This window comes from Protopterus annectens, chromosome 17.part0 (assembly GCF_019279795.1).
Source record: "Protopterus annectens isolate FY-2018-M chromosome 17.part0, PAN1.0, whole genome shotgun sequence".
NCBI classification, from domain to species: domain Eukaryota; kingdom Metazoa; phylum Chordata; order Ceratodontiformes; family Protopteridae; genus Protopterus; species Protopterus annectens.
The window spans coordinates 787,154,982-787,180,889 of NC_056751.1; positions in this window are offsets into that span (position 1 = coordinate 787,154,982).

The following is a 25,908-nucleotide window of genomic DNA, read 5'->3' on the forward strand; positions in this document are numbered from 1 at the left end:
CAGAGAGGGAATCAGCACCTTTCACAGCTTGGGATCTGTTGAATAGTCAAATTGCAATGCAGTGGACAGTGAAATGGTTTACATTAAGCTTGTCTAATTTTTCAATAATACTAGCATAAGGAATAGTGTCAAAAGCCTCAGCCAGGTCAAGATAAACAGTGTGCATAGAGTGACCACTTCCCACAGTCCCTGTAATCTTTTCAAAGATTATTAAGTTCTGGAGACAAGACATGCCCTTCAAAAAGCCAAGCTGACTGAGATGAAGCTCAGTTAAGTTGCCTATCTCTGCATAAAAGATTCTGCAGATACCGTCAATGGCTTTGCATATAACATCGGTGATGCTGATGGTTGTGTAACTACCCAGGTTAGTAGAGGTGGCCAGACTTGTGTAGAGGAATCACAGTGGCTGTTCTCCAGGCATCAGAAACAAACCCTGTGGCTAGGCTGAGAGTGACCAGTTTAAGCAGGTCAAACAGTCCATACTTGGCACTGATGAGAATGCAGCCTGATATGTTGTCCAGTCCCCATGGTAGTATGTTTAGCCTTTGACATGAACTCTAAGACTTTTGCCAAGGTGATTTCATGGGAAACAAAATTCTCAGGGATACTGGGGCAACAATGTGAGTAGGACAGGTAATGGTGGCACTAAACATGTCTGCGAATATATTAGCGATATCCTTGTGGTCAGATTGGGAGATACTATTACTACAGATGAGCTCACTGCAGTGTTGAGCATTATTCATTAGATTTCTGACATAATTGAAAAAAGAGTTGTAGTTTCCTTTGAAATCTGTAATAACATTAAGTTCATTCTCTGTTTTATATTTTCTAATATAATTTTAGGTTCCTTGATGGCAAGTTTCAGTCTAGTCTTGAGGAAGGGAGACGGGACTTCTTGTAACTTTTCATTCTATTCCTTTTTTTGTTGTACAATTAAATAATATGAGTCCTACCATAGCAGTTTACTCCTGAATTTACTATTTACTTTTGTTGAACAGTTAAATTTTACATGAGTCCTACCAGAGCAGTTTACTCCTGAATTTACTGCTATTTTTTTTGTTGTACAGTTAAATAATACACGAGTCTTAACAGAGCAGTTTACTCCTGAATTTACTGTTATTTACTTTTGTTGTACAGTTAAATAATACACGAGTCCTACCAGAGCAGTTTACTCCTGAATTTACTGTTATTTACTTTTGTTGTACAGTTAAATAATATGAGTCCTACCAGAGCAGTTTACTCCTGAATTTACTGTTATTTACTTTTGTTGTACAGTTAAATAATACACGAGTCCTACCAGAGCAGTTTACTCCTGAATTTACTGTTATTTTCTTTTGTTGTACAGTTAAATATTACGAGTCCTACTGGAGCGGTATACTCCTGAATTTACTGTTAATTTCTTTTGTTGTACAGTTAAATAATACATGAGTCCTACCAGAGCAGTTTACTCCTGAATTTACTGTTATTTACTTTTGTTGTACAGTTAAATATTACACGAGTCCTACCAGAGCAGTTTACTCCTGAATTTACTGTTATTTTCTTTTGTTGTACAGTTAAATAATACACAAGTCCTACCATAGCAGTTTACTCCTGAATTTACTGTTATTTTCTTTTGTTGTACAGTTAAATAATACATGAGTCCTACCAGAGCACTTTACTCCTGAATTTACTGTTATTTACTTTTGTTGTACAGTTAAGTAACACATGAGTCCTACCAGAGCACTTTACTCCTGAATTTACTGTTATTTTCTTTTGTTGTACAGTTAAATAATAATCAAGTTCTACCAGAGCAGTTTACTCCTGAATTTACTGTTATTTTTTTTTGTTGTACAGTTAAATAATATGAGTCCTACCAGAGCAGTTTACTCCTGAATTTACTGTTATTTTCTTTTGTTTTACAGTTAAATAATACATGAGTCCTACCAGAGCAGTTTACTCCTGAATTTACTGTTATTTTTCTTTTGTTGTACAGTTAAATAATACACGAGTCCTACCATAGCAGTTTACTCTTGAATTTACTGGTATTTACTTTTGTTGTACAGTTAAATAATACACGAGTCCTACCAGAGCACTTTACTCCTGAATTTACTGTTATTTTCTTTTGTTGTACAGTTAAATATTACACGAGTCCTACCAGAGCAGTTTACTCCTGAATTTACTGTTATTTTCTTTTGTTGTACAGTTAAATAATACATGAGTCCTACCAGAGCAGTTTACTCCTGAATTTACTGTTATTTACTTTTGTTGTACAGTTAAATAATACACGAGTCCTACCAGAGCACTTTACTCCTGAATTTACTGTTATTTACTTTTGTTGTACAGTTAAATAATACATGAGTTCTACCAGAGCAGTTTACTCCTGAATTTACTGTTATTTACTTTTGTTGTACAGTTAAATAATACACGAGTCCTACCAGAGCACTTTACTCCTGAATTTACTGTTATTTACTTTTGTTGTACAGTTAAATAATACATGAGTCCTACCAGAGCACTTTACTCCTGAATTTACTGTTATTTACTTTTGTTGTACAGTTAAATATTACACGAGTCCTACCAGAGCAGTTTACTCCTGAATTTACTGTTATTTTCTTTTGTTGTACAGTTAAATAATACATGAGTTCTACCAGAGCAGTTTACTCCTGAATTTACTGTTATTTTCTTTTGTTGTACAATTAATTAATACATGAGTCCTACCAGAGCACTTTACTCCTGAATTTACTATTTACTTTTGTTGTACAGTTAAATATTACATGAGTTCTACCAGAGCAGTTTACTCCTGAATTTACTGTTATTTTCTTTTGTTGTACAGTTAAATAATACATGAGTCCTACCAGAGCTCTTTACTCCTGAATTTACTGTTATTTTCTTTTGTTGTACAGTTAAATAATACATGAGTCCTACCAGAGCACTTTACTCCTGAATTTACTGTTATTTTTTTTTTTGTTGTACAATTAAATAATACATGAGTCCTACCAGAGCACTTTACTCCTGAATTTACTATTTACTTTTGTTGTACAGTTAAGTATTACATGAGTTCTACCAGAGCAGATTACTCCTGAATTTGCTGTTATTTTCTTTTGTTGTACAGTTAAATAATACACGAGTCCTACCAGAGCACTTTACTCCTGAATTTACTGTTATTTACTTTTGTTGTACAGTTAAGTAATACATGAGTTCTACCAGAGCAGTTTACTCCTGAATTTACTGTTATTTACTTTTGTTGTACAGTTAAATAATACACAAGTTCAACCAGAGCAGTTTACTCCTGAATTTACTGTTATTTTCTTTTATTGTGCAATTAAATAATACATGAGTCCTACCAGAGCAGTTTACTCCTGAATTTACTGTTAATTTCTTTTGCTGTACAGTTAAATAATACATGAGTCCAACCAGAGCAGTTTACTCCTGAATTTACTGTTAATTTATTTTGTTGTACAGTTAAATAATACACGAGTCCAACCAGAGCAGTTTACACCTGAATTTACTGTTATTTCCTTTTGTTTCACAGTTAAACAATACATGAGTCCAACCAGAGCAGTTTACTCCTGAATTTACTGTTAATTTCTTTTGTTGTACAGTTAAATAATACACAAGTCCAACCAGAGCAGTTTACTCCTGAATTTACTGTTATTTACTTTTGTTGTACAGTTAAATAATACATGAGTTCTACCAGAAGCACTTTACTCCTGAATTTACTGTTATTTACTTTTGTTGTATAGTTAAGTAATACATGAGTTCTACCAGAGCAGTTTACTCCTGAATTTACTGTTATTTACTTTTGTTGTACAGTTAAATAATACATGAGTCCAACCAGAGCAGTTTACTCCTGAATTTACTGTTATTTACTTTTGTTGTACAGTTAAATAATACATGAGTTCTACCAGAAGCACTTTACTCCTGAATTTACTGTTATTTACTTTTGTTGTACAGTTAAGTAATACATGAGTTATACCAGAGCAGTTTACTCCTGAATTTATTGTTATTTACTTTTGTTGTACAGTTAAATAATACAAGTCCAACCAGAGCAGTTTACTCCTGAATTTACTGTTATTTACTTTTGTTGTACAGTTAAATAATACATGAGTCCAACCAGAGCAGTTTACTCCTGAATTTACTGTTATTTACTTTTGTTGTACAATTAAATAATACATGAGTTCTACCAGAGCAGTTTACTCCTGAATTTACTGTTACTTTCTTTTGTTGTACAGTTAAATAATACACGAGTCCTACCAGAGCAGTTTACTCCTGAATTTACTGTTATTTACTTTTGTTGTACAATTAAATAATACATGAGTTCTACCAGAGCAGTTTACTCCTGAATTTACTGTTAATTTCTTTTGTTGTACAGTTAAATAATGCATGAGTCCTACCAGAGCAGTTTACTCCTGAATTTACTGTTGATTTCTTTTGTTGTACAGTTAAATAATACATGAGTCCTATCAGAGCTGTTTAGTCCTGATTTTTTTTTCTTTTGTTGTACAGTTAAATAATACACGAGTCCAACCAGAGCAGTTTACTCCTGAATTTACTGTTAATTTCTTTTGTTGTACAGTTAAATAATACACGAGTCCAACCAGAGCAGTTTACACCTGAATTTACTGTTATTTCCTTTTGTTTCACAGTTAAACAATACATGAGTCCAACCAGAGCAGTTTACTCCTGAATTTACTGTTAATTTCTTTTGTTGTACAGTTAAATAATACACAAGTCCAACCAGAGCAGTTTACTCCTGAATTTACTGTTATTTACTTTTGTTGTACAGTTAAATAATACATGAGTTCTACCAGAAGCACTTTACTCCTGAATTTACTGTTATTTACTTTTGTTGTATAGTTAAGTAATACATGAGTTCTACCAGAGCAGTTTACTCCTGAATTTACTGTTATTTACTTTTGTTGTACAGTTAAATAATACATGAGTCCAACCAGAGCAGTTTACTCCTGAATTTACTGTTATTTACTTTTGTTGTACAGTTAAATAATACATGAGTTCTACCAGAAGCACTTTACTCCTGAATTTACTGTTATTTACTTTTGTTGTACAGTTAAGTAATACATGAGTTATACCAGAGCAGTTTACTCCTGAATTTATTGTTATTTACTTTTGTTGTACAGTTAAATAATACAAGTCCAACCAGAGCAGTTTACTCCTGAATTTACTGTTATTTACTTTTGTTGTACAGTTAAATAATACATGAGTCCAACCAGAGCAGTTTACTCCTGAATTTACTGTTATTTACTTTTGTTGTACAATTAAATAATACATGAGTTCTACCAGAGCAGTTTACTCCTGAATTTACTGTTAATTTCTTTTGTTGTACAGTTAAATAATACACGAGTCCTACCAGAGCAGTTTACTCCTGAATTTACTGTTATTTACTTTTGTTGTACAATTAAATAATACATGAGTTCTACCAGAGCAGTTTACTCCTGAATTTACTGTTAATTTCTTTTGTTGTACAGTTAAATAATGCATGAGTCCTACCAGAGCAGTTTACTCCTGAATTTACTGTTGATTTCTTTTGTTGTACAGTTAAATAATACATGAGTCCTATCAGAGCTGTTTAGTCCTGATTTTTTTTTCTTTTGTTGTACAGTTAAATAATACACGAGTCCTACCAGAGCAGTTTACTCCTGAATTTACTGTTAATTTTTTTTGTTGTACAGTTAAATAATACACGAGTCCTACCAGAGCAGTTTACTCCTGAATTTACTGTTATTTACTTTTGTTGTACAGTTAAATAATACATGAGTCCTGCCAGAGCAGTTTACTCCTGAATTTACTCTTAATTTCTTTTGTTGTACAGTTAAATAATACACGAGTCCTACCAGAGCAGTTTACGCCTGAATTTACTGTTATTTACTTTTGTTGTACAGTTAAATAATACATGAGTCCTACCAGAGCAGTTTACTCCTGAATTTACTGTTATTTACTTTTGTTGTACAGTTAAATAATACACGAGTCCTACCAGAGCAGTTTACTCCTGAATTTACTGTTATTTACTTTTGTTGTACAATTAAATAATACATGAGTCCTACCAGAGCAGTTTCCTCCTGAATTTACTGTTATTTACTTTTGTTGTACAGTTAAATAATACACGAGTCCTACCAGAGCAGTTTCCTCCTGAATTTACTGTTATTTACTTTTGTTGTACAGTTAAATAATACACGAGTCCTACCAGAGCAGTTTACTCCTGAATTTGCTGTTATTTTCTTTTGTTGTACAGTTAAATATTACATGAGTCTTACCAGAGCAGTTTCCTCCTGAATTTACTGTTATTTTCTTTTGTTGTACAGTTAAATAATACATGAGTTCTACCGGAGCACTTTACTCCTGAATTTACTGTTATTTACTTTTGTTGTACAGTTAAGTAATACATGAGTCCTACCGGAGCAGTTTACTCCTGAATTTACTATTATTTACTTTTGTTGTACAGTTAAATAATACATGAGTCCGACCAGAGCAGTTTACTCCTGAATTTACTGTTATTTTCTTTTGTTGTACAGTTAAATATTACATGAGTCCTACCAGAGCAGTTTCCTCCTGAATTTACTGTTATTTACTTTTGTTGTACAGTTAAATAATACACGAGTCCTACCAGAGCAGTTTACTCCTGAATTTACTGTTATTTTCTTTTGTTGTACAGTTAAATATTACATGAGTTCTACCAGAGCAGTTTACTCCTGAATTTACTGTTATTTTCTTTTGTTGTACAGTTAAATAATACATGAGTTCTACCGGAGCACTTTACTCCTGAATTTATTGTTATTTACTTTTGTTGTACAGTTAAGTAATACATGAGTCCTACCGGAGCAGTTTACTCCTTAATTTACTATTATTTACTTTTGTTGTACAGTTAAATAATACATGAGTCCAACCAGAGCAGTTTACTCCTGAATTTACTGTTATTTTCTTTTGTTGTACAGTTAAATATTACACGAGTCCTACCAGAGCAGTTTACTCCTGAATTTACTTTTATTTTCTTTTGTTGTACAATTAAATAATACACGAGTCCTACCAGAGCAGTTTACTCCAGAATTTACTGTTATTTTCTTTTGTTGTACAATTAAATAATACACGAGTCCTACCAGAGCAGTTTACTCCTGAATTTACTGTTATTTTTTTTTGTTGTACAGTTAACTAACACACGAGTCCTACAAGAGCACTTTACTCCTGAATTTACTGTTATTTTCTTTTGTTATACAATTAAATAATACACTAGTTCTACCAGAGCCGTTTAGTCCTGAATTTTTTTTCTTTTGTTGTACAATTAAATAATGCATGAGTTCGACCAGAGCAGTTTACTTCTGAATTTACTGTTATTTTCTTTTGTTGTACAGTTAAATAATACATGGGTATGACCTGAGCAGTTTACTGCTGAATTTACTGTTATTTTTAGGGCAGATAAGTACTTACTACCAGGTGCTGATGACAGAAGTAAATGCAGCAGCCTACTTAGTTGGGTCCATTTGCAAGGGATTGTTGTGAATTTTGCACATCTTGTATAAGGTGAAGTAGGTTTGCTTTGGAGAGGTCCCTAAAGATGCACTCATTTGGTAGTGGGGTGATACCACTTGGCCTGATTGAGAAGATGACTGACTTCTGGTCATATTTAACCAGAGATAAGGAGATGCATGGTTGGGTCCAGGAAACTGGTAAGGACTAGGTTAGGAATATTACAGTATCTAGTGGGTAATGTTATAGTTTGCTCTGGTGCATTGGTCCTGATGAAGTCTAAGGAATGCTGAGCATAACGTTTTTAGAAGTGTATGTGTGCCAATCAATTCTTAGGCAACAAAAGTCTCCTGATAAGAAGTTATTAATGCTGCTGAGGTGTTGAGGTAATTTCTGAGATCTTCTGGTTGCACTGATGAGGCTCTGTAGCTACCAATGACATAATATTCAGATTTATTAATATTCACATTTTTAATATTCGGATTTATTAATGGCAATTTGGATCTCCAAGTGCTCTAAGATGTGATCCTAGCTAATGCGATACAAAGTAACTGTGTTCCTAACAAATATAGATACTCCCTAAAACTTACCCAAGAGCTTCTTGGCATGATTGGTGCTAAACCCTGGTATAGACAGTGTACTATTACTGCAATGAAATCATGTGTCAGTAACAATACAAAAATGCATTTGTTTGAAATTCAGAACAGTCTCATGTTCTAGCATCTTCCTGTTTAGTTTTCTAGCACTGAGTATTGTCACCTGAATGTTGTCCAAATGGGAGTCTGAATTTTCTTTGTAGAAATATCCAGAAGGGGGACTCTGCTTGGAAAAAGGCAGCATGCGAACTGCAAAAGCCTTAGCCAGTATGCAGAAGTCTTGGTATGATAGATGAAGCCATTCCTTGTAAAACAGGAAGTGTTATCTACGATATCAACCTGGTCCAACATATATTGGATTCCCATAGAATCTATTATCTATGATATCAACCTGTCCAACATATATTGGATCCTCATAGAATCTATTATCTATAAGAAAAACAGCGTACTCTATCTATTCAGGCATGTCCAAAGGGCAGTTTACTATGTACTCTCCAGTCCAATTGGTGAATCTGGGCATTTTGAGGCAATGTTACAACTGCCTCATGTACACTGACAACCGTCTCCTCCTACCACCAAACACTAATATATGCGAGAGATGCAATTATACAGCCAAACTAGAGGCAAAGTTCTCTCAACCCAAGACTGGAACTGACAGTCAAGAGGAGAAGGGTAATACTTGCAACACACCACCAATCTCACATAGACCTAATAAACCAACACCAGCAAATAACACACATGAATACATGAAAACATACTCAGAGGCTCTAAATAAAAATCTGCTAAAGCAACAGAGACCTCCAAAGCAGACATCCAAGCAACCTCCACACCCCATCACCAACCATGAAACACATACTTCACATAATCAGTGTGCCACACAATCACAGCCCTTAAGGCAAAATAACATACCCAACACACTAGTAATAGCCATCTCTATAGTCAGGCACACTGATGTCCCACTAACTAGGTTGGATAAGGAGAAGGTTACAGTTAGCTGCCTGTCGGGAGCCAGGATCCGCCAGATAACACAAACACTGAGGTCACTCCAGAACAAGTACAAATATGACTCTGCCATTGTCCATGTTGGTGTGAATGACTACAGACATACCTCCCTGGACTACATGAAAAGAGACATGGAAGAGCTTGCTGATCATGTAACCCAGGTCGGTATGACCCTGAACCTGAGTAGCATCCTGCCCTCACTAAGAATGATGACACAGTTATAAAGAAAAAAATGTTCAATTTCAACAATTGGCTACATTTCTGGTGTCATTCAAAGGGGATCCAGTATCTGTCCACCTGGGATGACATGCTCGACAAGCCATGTTGCTTCACAAGAGATGACTTGCACCTGTCACCCTTAGGCTTTCGAATACTGGCCAAAGCTCTTGCCGACCCCATAGTGCCTTTTTTAGGCAAGGCTCAAAAGACAAACCCACCACCATAAATAGCACAAGTAACCAAAAACTGAGGGTAATGCTACTCAACGCCAGAAGTCTAAACCTCAATATGCATGCATGCACTCGAGGCACTCCTCAGTATGGAGAACATCAACATCTGTGCAGTAATAGAAACCTGGTTTAAGGCTCCTGAGTGCACCCCAGCACTACTAGGCTATGACTCATACCATACCTTTCAGCCACAGAACCAGGACCAAACACAAAAGGCAGGGGTGTAGTCATATTCATTAAGGATACCCACACCTCCAGGTTAGTGGCACAGCACAATGCATCAGAGATCATCCATGTGCAACTAACAATGGGCAAAACTACAATCCAAATTGTAGCTTGCTACAGATCACCCACCATGACCCAGGACCCCCATTCCACATTTCTGGAAACACTGGGAAATATGAAGGTCCTACCAAACACCCTAATACTGGGTGATTTCAATTACCCAAACATAAACTGAGAGAATTACTCAAGTACTAACTCCCTTGCCCAACACTTCCTAGAATTTATAAACTCGAATGCCCTGGAAAAACTGGCCAACACCCCCACAAGAGTGAACAACATATTGGACCTGGTCATCACCAACATGGGCGACCGGTGTTCCACACCGGAGGTCAACCCCTCACTGGTTAGATCAGACCATAGACTAATCACTCTGGATATCCACATTCTGCCCCCACCCCCAATCAAGGAAACCACCATGAAAAACTTTTCAAAAGCAAACTTCACATTACGTAAGACTGAGGTGGAAAGGTTCACAGCCCTCATGCTAAAGTACAATGCTGTCCAAGCTGCTGCAACCTTTACAAAGGCACTCTATGAGCATCTGCAGGAATGCATGGATCATGCTATCCCAAGTAAAACCAAGACTCACTCTTCCAAGAAAAGGAAACCAGTCTGGTGGACCCCTGCCATAAACAAGTTATACAACAGAAGGAGGAAACTAGTACAGAAAAGAGTAAAATCCCAAGAAGGAAAGACATCCCTGATCAGTATCAGCAAGAAACCACGATCCCTCATTAAATCATCCAAGGCTAGTTTCAAAAGAAAAATTGCCAATGACTCCAAAAATAACCACAAAGCATTCTTTAGCTATGTCAAGAACCTAAGTGGAAACTTTCAGATCTGCTTTGAGTTAGTGCAGAATGGCACAAAATACAGTGAGCCAACTGATATTGCCAACATTCTGGCAGACAGGTTTAGTGCAAACTTCACCCCCCCCTCACCCCCTAAAGGGCCCATAACCATACCAGAAGAATGTAGGGCCCCATCAATCACTGACACACAGGTTAAAACAGCCCTATCCAAAGCCAAAAACACAGCTTCAATGGGACCGGACGGTGTCCCAGGCTGTCTTACAAGAGCTCCAAAATGAACTAACCCCTCACCTAAACACACTGTTCAAACTCAGCCTCTCTACAGGCTACTTACCCACAGAGTGGCACACAGCAACATTTATCCCACTCCACAAAGGTGGAGCCACAACGGACCCTGGGAACTATCGCCCTATAAGCCTGACTAGCCTGGTCTGCAAGGCTATAGAGTGCATCATCATGGCACTCATTAACAGAGACATTGGGAACCTCCACACCTTGGACCCTACCCAGTTTGGCTTTGTTAAGGGCAGATCATGCCTCCTAAACCTAGTGAACTTCTTTGAGACAGTTACCAAGGCATTAGATGAGGGAAAGGAGGTCCACACAGCCTACCTAGACCTTGCAAAGGCTTTTGACACCATTCCCTATTCTAGTATTATAGACAAGCTCACCAGCTTGAACATAAACCCCTATGTCATGAGATGGCTTGCCAACTGGCTCATGGATAGAATCCACATGGTGAGAGTTGCAGGCTCTATGACTGACTCTAAACTGGTTACAAGTGGCTTCCCCCAGGGCTCAGTCATAGGACCCCTCCTGTTCGGTATATACTTCTCAGAGGTACAGGCAAGCATAGGAGGACTATGGCTGACCAGGTTCACAGACAACTGCAAACTAGGGGCCATAATTGATTCTCTGGCTGATACAGACACCCTCCAGAAGGGTGTCACTGAGATGGATACCTGGTGTCAAAATCATGGCCTCAAGCTAAATGCCAAAAAGTGGATAGTCATCCCCTTTGGAAAAAATAAAGTACCTGCGAACTACCACATAGGTGGTAGTCCCCTAAATACAGATGTAATAAGGGATCTGTGGACCCAAGTAGATAGTAATCTCTCCTTTGATAATCATATTGCCAAGGTGGTTAGAAAATCATTCTATGTGGCCCACCTAATCACAAAAGGGTTCGCATCTAGAGCAAAAGAGGTTATTGTGCCTCTCTACTCATCACTCATTAGACCCATCATAGAATACAATGCCCCATTTGGGATGTACCTTACAAGACACCTACAATAGCTGGAAAGACTACAAAAGTACCTCACCAAGAGGATTACTGGCCTCAAACAGATGCCCTATGCAGCCCGACTCAAGAAACTCCAGCTGTACTCGGTTGCATACCGCTTACTCAGAGGTGATCTCTGCCTGACATACAAGGCCATGTCCAACCTAGAATTGATGGACATGCTCCACCTAAAAAAAAACAAATCCCAGAGAGCCACACGCTCTAGAGATATAAACCTCACCACAACAATAAATAGGACGTGCTGGAGGGATAGATTCCTGACCCAGAGACTCCCCATGCTTTAGAACAGGATTCCAATATACATCAGGCAGAGCCCCTCACTAACACTCTTCAACAGAAACCTTGACAGGTGGATGGGAAACAGAAAATTTACCCTGGGGATCACTGCAGTGGCTCTGCTGGACAGTGGCGCAGGGAACTAATGGATCTGCTGGACACAGGCACAGGGAACTAATCTAAGGGGGTGGTGAAAACTAACACATTCTGGCTAGGCTTATAAATGCCCTTGGACAGATAGCCTAGTACTTACCTATGAACCTATATCAACCTGGTCCGACATATATTGGATCCCCAATACTGAAGTTATTCTGCTCTTCAGTTATTCCCACCCACCCTCCCTGTTTTTGTTTTGGTGTTAATCTTAGTGGCATTGAAACTGCCCGCCCCTCAGCCTGCCTCTGGGCCCATCTCATTTGCTCACTCAACTGAGTGCAGTGAGATCATATTCTGATTTCAGGCACTCCTACTGTGTACAAAGAGAGCATCTGGGAAAGAGAAAAAAAAATTAAGCTTATTTCCTGCCTTTTTTGTTAAGTGGTATAGACTATTTGTAAGCTTCTGAGCCCCCAAGCCCTTCTGTGTTTGAGGGAAGCCTTCTAGCTTGTTTTTTTTTTCTTATAACTAGCCAGTTTTCTAGTTTCAGCACTCAAATCTGTTTCTTTGATCTCAGCACTTGTTCAGATAAAAAAAAAAAAAAAAAAAAAAAATTTCATCTGTTTTCACTGTACTTGTGTTTCTACCTACTTCATTTTACTTTTGCATCATCTTAAAAATACTCAATTGTATTTATTACTGCTTGGTGTAACTCATTCTAAGCCTTTTGGTTTAAACACTTGGGCTTCGGACCAGTTAGTTGTTTTGCACTGAGAGGGTTTGTGGTCTGCACTGTTGTGGCAGAACAGGTAGCTTACATCCTTCTAGGTTAAGAACTGCTGATTGAGGACTCAGTGTCTGTTATTCTAAAAGTGTATTAATTCTGGTTTAAGCACTTGGGCTTTCAAGCCAGTTATTTTACATTAAGAGGGTTCATGGTCTGCACTCTTGTGGGAGGAGAGGCTGGACTCTGCCCTTCTGAGCTGGGAATTTCTGGTTAAAGGCTTATAGTGCATGCATATCTGAACTGTTTCTTACTGAAGTTGGTGCGCCTTGTTTGCTGTGGCATAGACTGGATTCAGCCTGCTGGATCTAGCTTTGTTTGTGTAACTTGAGCACTAATCCAGACATTCTCTAAAGTATTCAATGGTATTTATTACTGCTTGGTTGTAACTTGATTAAAGTGTAGCTATCATTCTAAGTCATTTGGATTAAGCACTTGGGCTTCAGACCAGTTGTTTTACATTAGGAAGGTTTGTGGCAAGCACTGTGGTGGCAGGACAGGTAGCTTTCATCCTTCTAAGTTGGGAACTGCTGATTGAGAGCCCAGTGTCCAAGTGTATTAGTTCTGGTTTAGGCACTTGGGCTTCAGGCCAGTTATTTTACATTAAGAAGGTTCGTGGTCTGCACTCTTGTGGGAGAAGAGGCTGGACTCTGCCCTTCTGAGCTGGGAATTTCTGGTTAGAGGTTTATAGTGCCTGAATATTTGAACTGTATCTTACTGAAATTGGTACACCTTGTTTGCTCTAGCATAGACTAGATCCAGGCCTGCTGAATCTAGCTTTGTTTATATGCTTGTTGTTTGTTTGCTTGTTATTTCCTGGAAGCTAATTTCACCTAATACGCAACTTCTCAGCTTCTGTGGATCACTAGTGATATCTGCATTGCTTACTGTACTTATTTCCTTGTTTCACTTGAAAGAAAGTTACTGTTTGTCGTTTTTGCATTTAGTTACTTGTAACACATTGCACTCTAGTTACCTGGCACTTGCTCACTAAAGCAATTATATAAGTCAGCACTAAAAATTAAAAGCACTACACCCTCACTCCCCACTGGCCCTTGTTTTCAATTAAGGATTTCCCAATATTATTCTAGCATGTCCAAAGGTCAGTTGTCAATCTCCTCTCCGGTCCAGCTGGTGAATAGTACAGTTTTGTACCTACCATAAATGTAGATGTTCGAGGATCCACATTGCTGCAGTCCTTACTATTGGGTAGTCTGCTGTCCAGTCGGCCCGAATACCAGAGTATATGGCTGACGTCGGTCAGGGCGCATTAGACTGACGTCAGTACGTCAGGGTACTAATGCGCATGACCGACGTCATATCCTCAGTCTTTTCTTGCCCCAGATGTCAGAAGACCCTAAAAAGACAAGGCCCAAAATACCTGCACCAAAAATATGTACAATATATACAAAAATATATACAAAAATATCAGCATATAACCTCACCTACACAACCACCCCTAAATACAGAGGGGAAGGAGGGAGGGTAAATTGGACTGCAGCAATGTGGATCCTCGAACATCTACATTTATGGTAGGTACAAAACTGTACTATGTTCTTCGTTCCACATTGCTGCAGTCCTTACTATTGGGTAGAATCCCAAAGCAGAGGTAAGGGAGGCTGGCAAATCATAAAGAAGCAGGAGCTGACAACATGCCTTGCAAAACAGCAGTGGCAAAACCAGCCCTAGACTTAGAGTAGATAGGAAGGTGATAATGCTTAGAGAAAGTATGCACTGAACTCCAAGTAGCTGCCTCCAAAATATCCTTAGTTGCCACCCCCCTCAGAAATGCTGTTGAAGTGGCAGTAGCCCTAGTGGAATGAGGCCTAATCCCAGCTGGAATCTCCTTGCCATGATGGGAATAACAAAATGCAATGCAAAACCCAATCCACCTAGAAATAGTTTGTTTTGACACAGGCTTGCCCTCGAACTCAAAGCAAAAGAAACAAACAACTGCTGAGACTGCCTAAAATCCTTAGTCCTGCTTAAATAATAACGCAATTGCCTGTGTACATCTAAAGTGTGCAAAATCTTTTCCCCTTTATTTTGGGGGTCTGCATAAAAAGTAGGCAAATGAATAGTTTGGTTTAAAGCCACACTAGAAACCACCTTAGGCATAAAGGAAGGATTAGTACGTAATGATACCCTATCCTTATGGAAAATCAAAAAAGGCTCTACTGCCATAAGGGCCTGCAATTCAGACACCCTTCTTGCAGAAGTAATAGCCAACAGAAAAGCAGTCTTCCATGACAAGTATTTCAACTCAGCAGTAGCCGCAGGCTCAAAAGGTTGTAGAGTAAGTTTTTCCAACACAAAATTGAGATCCCAAGCAGGAGTAGGAGCTCTACGTGGGGGTCTTATATTCTTTGCCCCTCTAAGAAACTGCTTGAACAAAGGATGCGAAAACAATGGTGGGTCACAATCATAGTGAGCTGAAATTGCTGCAGCATGAATCTTAATGGAAGAGAAGGACAAACCTTTGTCCAATAACTCAGTAAGATATTGAAGAGCCACATTCAAATTAGGCTCAGAAATCTCCAAATTCTTTGCTGCACTCCAAATTAAAAACCTCTTCCATTTTTCTGCGTACACTTTCCTTGTACTAGGTCTTCTAGCTTCCATAATCACATTTAAAACTTGTTGAGGAAGTTGAGACCTGCTGTGTCTCAACACAGAATATGCCAGGCTGTTAGATGAAGTGAGTGAAGCCTGACATTGAGCAGATGACCGTCCTTCTGAGATAACAGATGTGGAATCAAAGGTAAAGGCCATGGAGGCTTCCTTACCAGACTCCTTAGTAGTGGGTACCAGTGTTGCTGAGGCCAATCTGGAGCTATTAAAATCATCCTTGGCTTGTCTTGTCTGACCTTTAAGAGCACCTTTGGAAGAAGAGGCAGAGGTGGAAAGGCATACACATGAAGATTTTTCCAACTGAAAGAAAGAGCATCCACTTTCCAAGCTGTGTGATGAAACCCCTTTGTGCAAAACTTTGGCAGCTGGTGGTTTAGTGGAGAAGCGAACAGATCTATGTCTGGAGTTCCCCATGACACTGTCAATTTCTGAAATACATGAAGATCCAGTTTCCACTCGTGGGGATCCATGATTTGTCTGCTTAACACATCTGCTAAGGAGTTCTGTGCTCCGGCAGAAACCTTGCCTGAAGAGTTAGGTGCAAGCTGAGCGCAGTCTCCCATAAAATCATTGCTTGCCTGCATAGAGGATAAGAATGTGTTCCCCCTTGTTTGTTGATGTACCACATGACAGTTGTGTTGTCTGTTAGAATCAACACCTGCCCTGGAAGAAGTAACTCCTTGAAAGCCATTAATGCAAACTGGACTGCTAACATCTCCTTCATGTTGATATGTAGATGCTGTAGTCTGGCAGGCCACTTGTCTTGTATCCACTTTCCATTTAGATGAGCTCCCCAAGCAACATCTGAGGCATCTGTCGTTAAAATCTGACTCGCCTCTGGCCGGGTCACAGAGAGTCCCTTGTTTAGGTGACATTCCTGAGCCCACCACAAAAATTCTTTTTGAAGGCAAGGTATTATTTGAATGACAGTGTCCAAATCCTGGCAGTGCTGTGTCCATACATTTTTGAGATACCATTGCAGCTTCCTCATATGCAGTTTGGCATTGGGAAGCACCAGAATACAAGATGCCATGAACCCTAATGCTTGAAGGACTGTCCTTGCAGTCAGCACGGACTGATGAGATAGTTGATGGAAGTAAAGGGATAGACTCTTTTGTTTGTCCGGGGTTAAAAAGGCCATCTGGGCTGCTGTATTCAGTCTCACACCCAGAAAGCACATGTCTTGAGAGGGTACTAGACTGGACTTTATTTCGTTCACAGAATACCCTAGGCATCTTAGCACTGCTATACCATATTCCAGATGCTGTAGAAGGTCTTCCTTTTCTTGAGCCAGAATCAGGCAGTCGTCCAAGTAAGGATAGATTTGAATTCCTTTTAGCCTGAAGTAAGCTATCACTGGAGCCAGAACCTTTGTGAATACTCTGGGCGCAGTAGATAAGCCAAAGGGCAATGCAGAGAACTGATAATGAGAATTTCCAGCTCGAAACGCAGATACTTCCTGCAACTTAGTCTTATAGGCACATGAAGGTAAGCTTCCTTGAGATCTAAAGTTACCATCCAGTGATCTTTGCCCAGCAGAGGTAAAAGCTGTTGTAACGTCAACATCTTGAACTTTGGAATGTCCAGATAAGTGTTGAGGATAGATAAATCCAAAATTGGTCTCCACGTGTTCCCCTTCTTTGGTACTAGGAACAGGCGAGAATAAAATCCTAGGCCCCTTTCTGATACAGGGACTGGCTGAATGGCCCCTATTTGGAGTAACAGAGAAATTTGCTTGTGAGCCTCTTTCCTTTGTGGAGGAGGAACGTCTGGCATGCCTTTGAAAGGAGGCAATGTATGGAAATAAAACCTGTAACCGTGGTGAATGATATCCAACACCCATCTGTCCTGAGTGATTAAATCCCAATTTTCTTTGAAAAGAGACAGTCTTCCTCCCAAAGGAGCTGCCAGACGAGAATCTACTGGCAGCTGAAAAGGCAGGTCATTGGGTCTGTTTACGAAAGGACTGACCCCTGCCCTCACCAGAAGTCTGAGCAGGTGAACTCCCTGTTCTAGGCCTAAAAGAACCTTGAGCTCTGCCCCTACCACGTCTAGACCTACCCCTAGACTGGGAATCATAAGCAGGATATGTCCATCCCTTAGTAGGCCAATTTCTACTAAACTGGTGGCTGCACCTGCAAAATCTTTAACAGTTTGCATAGACTTAGCTTTGTCCTCCATTTTCTTTAAAACTGCTTCCACAGGCGAACCAAACAAGACATCAGACTGTAAAGGAGCATCCAAAATCCTTGTCTTAACATGCTCAGCTAAATTCTGATCCCTCAGCCAGGCATGCCTGCGAAGAACAGAACTAGTGGCAGCCACCCTCGAGGAGGCCTGTACAGCATCAAAACCACATTGCAAAGAATGCTTACCCACTTGTTCAGACACATGAACTAAATCTAGCAACTCTTTACACTCAATACCTTCCGCCAAAGCATCCACCTTAGATTTCAGTTGTGAAAGGAGATAATTTTGATATTTTAGCATGTGAAACTGACAATTCAACGCCCTCATGGCTAAAGTGGAAGAAGTATACACTTTCTTTCCCCATCTATCCAAAGCCCTTGCCTCTTTATCAGTGGGAACAGGGTTTTTAACCACAGAGGCCTTAACACCTTTAGGTCCCTGAGAAACAGTTTCCGGGTCTGCCCTAGGACTCTTAAAAAGATACTTATGAGCTTCAGGCACCCTATAGTACCTATCAGGTTTAACAGGAGCAGGAGGCAAAGAATCAGGGTTCAGGGAAGCCTCTGAAAAAACATCTTCCACCACATTCAACACCGGAGGTATAGCTAAGGGCCTATGCTGGGGTAAAAACAAGAATTCCCTAAGCCTTTTCCTGGAATCAGAGTAATCCTGGCCTTCCCATTTAAAGTGCTCCCTCATGGAATGCAGAGTCTCTGAAAATGAGAAATCCTCAGGAGGAGAAGCTGTAGGAGTGGAATCATCCACATCAGAATCAGAATAAGGAGGATACTCCTGCAAATCTTCCGCAGAAGTGTCAGAAGCCTCTGAACACTGTTCAAAACTCTCAAACTCAGGTTCCACCCTAGGCCTCTTATCAGGAGGGGGCATAGAACCTCTAATCATAGTAATCAAATCTTCTGCCATTTTAAGCATATGTTTCTTAGGCACAGAACCTGAAGTGCTAGGAGAAGCCCCCACAGAAGCTAAACTTGGCCTACCTCTCAAAGAAGTTTTGGAAACAGAAGGAGAGGCTCTAACTACCTTGGGAAGAGAGGGAAGAACAGTTACCTGAGAAGCCCCTCAGCCTGGCCTACCTCCTGAGAAGGCACATCCTGTAACAGTAAAGTCTCTGCCTGAGACTCCAAAGAAACTCCTGGCAAAACCTCTGGCTCCACTGAGCCTTCTAAAGAACCGACGTCCGGGACTGCCGGTTCATCAACCCTAGGCTTTGCTGTTTTGTCCTTGCGCTTCTTGACGAAGCGGGCGCCGGAGCATCCGGCGGCATTTTATAATTGCAACGCTTCCCAAACACTAACCTGGCACAGTCTAACCTTCTCTTAATAGTGCGTTTGTTAAACCTAGCACAAGAGCGGCATCCAACAACGTCGTGCTCAGGCCCTAAACAAGGTATACACAAAGTATGGTAATCCCTATGAGGTATCTGTTTCCCACAAGAAATACAGTTATTCACTTTTTCTGACATCCGGTTAAATACTGAGGCAAGAAAAACAAAAATGTTCCCAACGGGTACTTAGCCAACTCTGATTCGGTCTGAAACTCCGGTTTCGAAATATTTCAGAACGCCAACCTGCACTCGCAAAACTGCTTCTGCATCGGACCATGCGGCAAAAAAGACTGAGGATATGATGTCGGTCATGCGCATTAGTACCCTGACGTACTGACGTCAGTCTAATGCGCCCTGACCGACGTCAGCCATATACTCTGGTATTCGGGCCGACTGGACAGCGGACTGCCCAATAGTAAGGACTGCAGCAATGTGGAACGAAGAACATCTGGGAATCTTGAGGCAATGTTATAACTGCCTCATGTACACGGACAACCCTCTCCTCCTCCCACATAACACAAATACTTGCGAGAGATGCAGCTATTTAGCCAAACTGGAGGCTGAGCTCTCTCAACTCAGGACTGGCAAGACCAGACAGGAGGAGAAGGCAACTACACACACCACAAAACCAGCCTAACATAATGCTACCACTCCACTGAATCAAACACATAAACACACAAAGACATACTCGAAGGCTCTGAGTAAAAATTTACCTAAACAGCAGAGGCCTCCAAAGCAGACACCCAAACAACTGCTACCTCAAGACACCCCACAAGCAACACATAAACCACAAAAGCAGTGTGCAAAGCAGTCACAGCCCTTAAGGCCAAATACAACACCAAACATACTTGTCATAGGTGACTCCATAGTCAGACACACTGACGTCCCACTCACCAGGCTGAACAAGGAGAGGGTCACAGTAAGCTGCCTATCGGGCGCTAGAATCCGCCACATAACACAAGCACTCGGGTCACTCCACGGCAAGTACAAATATGACACAGTCATTGTCCATGCTGGTGTGAACGACCTGAGACATACCTCCCTGGACTACATGAAGAGACATAGAGGAGCTCTCTGATTATGTAGCCCAGGCAGGTATGACCCTAACCCTGAGCAGTATCCTTCCTTCACCAAGAATGATACCACAATATAGAGACAAGATGATCAGCTTTAACAATTGGCTTAATGTCTGGTGTCATTCAAAGGGGATCCAGTGTCTGTCTGCCTGGGATGACATGCTTGACAAGCCACGCTGCTTCAAGGGACGGCTTGCACCTGTCACCCCTGGGATTCCGGATATTGGCTAAGGCTCTTGCCACCCCCATAGTGCCTTTTTTAGGCAAGGCTCAAATTCTAAACCTACCACCCTAGAAAACAAAAATGGGAAGAAACTAAGGGTAATGCTGCTCAATGCCAGAAGTCTAAATCTCAAAATGCACGCACTCGATGCCCTTCTCAGTATGGAGAACATCGATGTCTGTGCTGTAACTGAAACCTGGTTCAAGGCTCCTGAGAGCACCCCGGCACTATTAGGTTTTACCTCATATCATGCGTTCCGGCCCCAAAACCCGGACCACACCACAAAAGGAGGGTGTATCCATATTCATAAAGGATACCCACACCTCCAGGTTGGTGGCAACGCACGGCTTCGGAAACCATCCAGGTGCAACTAACCATAGGCAAAACTGCTCTACAAATTGTAGCATGCTACAGGCCACCCTCTCAAACTCAGGAACCCCACACAGCCTTCCTGAAGACACTGGAGGGTATAAATGTATCTCCAAACACCATCATATTGGGTGACTTCAACTACCCGAATATAGACTGGGAACATTACTCAAGCCCTAACTTTCTAGCCCAACGGTTCCTGGAGTTCATAAATTCAAATGCCATGGAACAGCTAGTCACTGTTTCCACGAGAGGAGAAAATATACTAGATCTCATTGTCACAAACATGGGGACAAAATGCTCCACACGAAGTATATCCCTCATTGGTGAGATCTGATCATAAACTAATCTCACTCGAAATCCACATCTCGCCCAACCCCAAACAAAAAAGCCATAGTGAAGAACTTCTCTAAAGCAAACTTCACACTACTCAAGACTGGTATGGTATCCTTCAAGGCCCCTGAGCCAGTGGAAACCACAACCCAAGCGGAAGCCCTTACAAATGCCTTCTATGAACACCTCCAGGACTGCATGGATCAGGCAATCCCAAATAAAACCAAGACTCTTTCCACAAAGGGCAAACGTCCAGTCTGGTGGACCCCAGCCATTAACAAACTTTACAATAAGAGGAGAAAGCTATTACATGATAGAACAAAATCCATAAAAGGGAAGTCACCCCTGATCATTATTAGTAAAAAAATACGAGCACTCATAAAATCAACTAAGGCCAATTTTGAGAGAAAAATTGCCATGGATTCAAAGGACAATCATAAGGCCTTTTTCAGCTATGTTAGGGACCTGGGTGGAAACTCCCAGATATGCTCAGAATTAGTCCAAAATGATACAAAAATCACTGAACCCACAGACATTGCCAACATACTGGCAGACAGGTTAAGTGCAAACTTCACCCCCCTCTCCCCCCCTAAAGGAGAGATAACTATCCCAGCCGAGTGTAGCCTCCCGGACATCTCAAATGCGCAGGTGAAAGCTGCTCTCTCTAAAGCTAAAAACACAGCATCAATGGGACCGGATGGTGTCCCGGCTGTGTGCTACATGAGCTAAATGAGGAATTAAACCCGCACATAAGGCAGCTGTTTAATCTCAGCCTTACCACAGGATACGTGCCCAAGGAGTGGCGTACGGCAACTGTGGTCCCACTCCACAAAGGCGGCGCCTCTACAGACCCTGGTAATTACCGCCCCATAAGCTTAACAAGTCTAGTCTGCAAAGCTATGGAGAGGATCATAATGGAGCTCATAAACAAAGATATAGGGACTTGCAGACATTGGACCCAACCCAGTTTGGCTTTGTCAAGGGAAGATCATGCCTTTTGAACTTGGTCGACTTCTTGAAACAGTCACCAAGGCCATTGATGAGGAAAGGCAGTCCATACAGCCTACCTTGACCTTGCAAAGGCTTTCGACACAATACCCCACTCGGGTATTGTAGAAAAACTTACCAGCTTAAATGTAAACCCATATGTCACAAGATGGGTTGCAAACTGGCTTAAGGACAGAACCCACAGGGTTAGAGTTGCTGGAGCTATGTCAGACTCCAAGCCGGTCACAAGTGGTGTCCCACAGGGCTCGGTCCTTGGCCCCTATTGTTTGGCATCTACTTCTCAGAAGTACAGGCCAACATGGGAGGACTTTGGCTGACAAAGTTTGCAGACGACTGCAAACTGGGCCATAGTGGAAAGTGCATCGGACACGGATATCCTTCAGAAGGGACTCACGGAAACAGATAGCTGGTGCCAGAGCCATGGCCTGAAGTTAAACGCCAAAAATGTATAGTCATACCCTTCGGGAAAAACAAGGTAACCCCAAGCTACCATATAGGTGGCAATCCACTAAGCACAGAAGAGGTTATCAGGGACCTGGGGACCCAGGTTGACAGTGGCCTTTCTTTTGACACTCACGTTGCTAAAGTGGTTAGAAAGACCTTCTACATTGCCCACCTGATCATGAAGGGATTCACATCCAGATCTAGTGAGGTCATTGTTCCCTGTACTCTTCACTTATCAGACCAATGATCGAGTACAATGCCCCATTCGGGATGTATCTCACCCGACATCTGCAGCAATTGGAGAGACCCCAAAAGTTCCTCACCAAAAGGATAAAGGGACTCCAAAATCTGTCATATGCTGCCAGATTGAAGAAACTCCAGCTCTATTCAGTCGCATACCGTCTGCTCAGAGGTGACATGTGCCTGACATACAAGGCCATGTCCAACCCGGAATTAATGGACATGCTCCACCTCAAAAAATCCAAATCCACCAAAACCACTAGAGCAAGCGACTTAAACCTTAGCACGAATATAAATAGGATGTGCTGGAGGGATAGATTTATCACTCAGAGACTCCCTATGCTGTGGAATAGAATCCTGGTCCATGTGAGGCAGAGCACCTCGCTGACTCTGTTCAAGAGAAATCTAGACCTGTGGATGGGAGATCGTAGGTTTACCCCGGGAATCATCTCTGTGTCACTGCTGGACAGAGGCACAACAAACTAATGGGCACAGTATTTTTTCATATAAGGGGTGGCGTAAGCCACAAAAATTTGGGCTAGGCTTATAAATGCCTTAGGGAAGATAGCCTAGTATAAACCTATGAACCTATGAACCTATGAACCTATGAACCTATGAACCTATATCAACCTGGTCCAACATATACTGGATCCCCATAGAATCTAGTTAGTTAAATGTTAAAGCCAATGATCTTGTCTTTGTATATGCTCATTATTCTTGATACCACTCAATACCAAAGCCTTTCCTACCTCTAGTACATGGATAACAAGGGTCATCACATCTCTCCATATACCCCACTGTGCACTTCAGGTAATAAACTCCTACGAGTGCAACCATTAAGTCACAGGCATGTTTGTCAGGGCCCTTGTGATACCACAGATCCTAGTGCAGGACAAGCAGCATACAGTCAGTGTTCTTTTCCAGTCTGGTGAGTGGACAGTCTGTATGCTAACTACTGAGTCACCTATGACTAAAACATCTCCCCCATGTGAAAGCAAACTTAGTAGGCCTTATACGCTTAGGCCCCCATTCCCAATGACTCTTTGGATTCACAGTACATGTGCCTGGAAGAGCAAGTGTTATTTTTTGTGCTGGAGGCTGGAATATTTTACAGGGAGTTCTAGGAGTCTTTGGCAAAGTTTTCTTTACAGCCTCAGCATAAGTTATGGGTTTAGTAATGTGCTGTGATTTATGTGGTGTGGTAGAGATATGATGCTTACTGATAGGGGGCTGATATGAGGGGATTGCCTCCACATTTCTTAAATATTTACATCTCTCACTGGTTGTACTGTTAACTGGTAATAACAGTGAACAGTCAATAAGTATAAGACAGCTGCTACACTGTCTATGAACACCTAATGCAATCAGACTGGTCACACATGGGGGAGAGCAAACTGTTGAGCCTTGTGGCCAGAGGGAAGAGTAATAGTATTGAGGCTTGTGTAATCCACTGGGGTTGGAGAGCAAAACTACTACAGCAGGCCCTGGAGATTTTTGGATGAAGTATTTAAGGTGGTACTCAGAAGTTAGATTGGATGGTAGCTAATAAAGCAGTACTTCATCAAGAATGGTGAATAGCAGTGAATAATTTATTGGCTACTGTCTGGCTACTACTAGTGTTGGTCTCACCAAAGCTTCACATAGCTGGGAATCAATATTCTTTTGTTCCTTCTCTCATCAGAAACAAAGCAAAAGCACTAATTCCAAAATAAGAAGTGGGCCACAATCTCTTTGGTAATTAGCAATCTCTTCCCGGAAGGGTCTCTAGGCTTGTTGTGGCCTTCTCCCAGCAGATGTCCTGGATAGCAGTGGCTTGTTGTGGCCTTCTCCTGGTAGATGTCCTGGATAGCAGTGGCTTGTTGTGGCCTTCCCCTGGTAGACATCCTGGATAGCAGTGGCTTGCTGTGGCCTTCTCCTGTTAGATGTCCTGGATAGCAGTGGCTTGTTGTGGCCTTCTCCTGGTAGATGTCCTGGATAGCAATAGCTTGTTGTGGCCTTCTCCTGGTAGATGTCCTGGATAGCAGTGGCTTGTTATGGCCTTTTCCTGGTAGATGTCCTGGATATCAGTGACTTGTTGTGGCCTTCTCCTGGTAGATGTCTTGGATAGCAGTGGCTTGTTGTGGCCTTCTCCTGGTAGATATCCTGGATAACAGTGGCTTGTTGTGGCCTTCTCCTGGTAGATATCCTGGATAGCAATCAAACAATCAGGAAAGTCCCACTTCACACATGTCCAATCAGTGAGCATCAGGAATCAATGACCCTGTGCTCCTTCTTTTACCAGGAGTAAAACAGTAGCCTTAACCACGAGCTGGCTCCTTTAAACCAGTTATCATACTTTCCAGTGATCAATAGTCTGTAGGAAGGCTAGACAATAATGTCCTTCTGCTTCTTCTCTCACCATTAGGAAGACAGAAGTACTAATCCTAAGATGATTACTGAGAAATGGAACATGGGCTCTTCATTGATAGGTAGTCTTGACATAGGTGTTGCAGATTTTAAAATTAAAGTAGAAAAATAGGTTGATATTATAAGATTTACAGTGTGCATTAAGCATGTAGGCAGAAAAGATAATTATGGACCTGATACGATATAGGAAATCTCCATAGTCTACTCTAGACCAAACCTAGTTCGGCTTCATCAAGGGCAGGTCCTGCCTGCTCAGTCTGATGGACTTCTTTGAGAAGGTCACCAAGGCCATGGATGAGGATAAGACAGTGCATACCACCTACCATGAGCTGGCCAAGGCATTTGACACAATACTCCACTTAGGTATTACAGATAAACTCGCAAAATTGGGCACAAACCTCTACATCACTGGAAGGATAGTCAAATGGCTCACAGGACACGTTACTAGAGTAGGGGAATCCACATCCAGTAAGAGGCTAGTCACCAGTGGAGTGCCACAGGGCTTAGTGCTGGCCCCACTCCTGTATGGGATAAACTTCTCAGCTGTCAAGGCAAATGTAGATGGCATTTGGCTGACCGTGTTTG